A 477-nucleotide genomic window follows, 5' to 3' on the forward strand; every position below is an offset into this window, starting at 1 on the left:
TGGTTGTGACCATTTTCATCGCTGCAGAGAGTTTCAAGGAGATGAACAAGTGAGAAATTATCTTTTTATTTTACAGTCAAAGTCAGTTTGTGTTTTTAAGTGAAATATCTCAACAGCTATTCAATGGAATGGATGTATGATGAATCAGAATACCTTTGATCCCCCGACCTTCATCTAGACCTCCTTCATCAGTTCACAGTTTTAATTTGTCCAATACTGGACAAATGGATATATTCAAAACTGACGACCTCAGTTGTGTTTATGTTCGGTTTTATTTAGCAAAGGTTAGCATGCTAACATGCTAAGCTAACATAAACATGGTAAATATTATTCCTGCTAAACAAAAACTGCAAAAATCTAAATGTGAACAAGGTTTACCATCAGTCCAGTTGATGGTTTAGATTTTTAACTGTGGACGAGTTATTACACGTCTTTGTCTTTATGTTGAGAAACAAGAAGAGGAAGAGGAACTTTTTC

Source organism: Seriola lalandi, unplaced genomic scaffold, assembly GCF_002814215.2.
Source record: "Seriola lalandi dorsalis isolate HSWRI2012SDOR001 ecotype SW California unplaced genomic scaffold, Sedor1 jcf7180002054339, whole genome shotgun sequence".
Classification (NCBI taxonomy): Eukaryota; Metazoa; Chordata; class Actinopteri; order Carangiformes; family Carangidae; genus Seriola; species Seriola lalandi.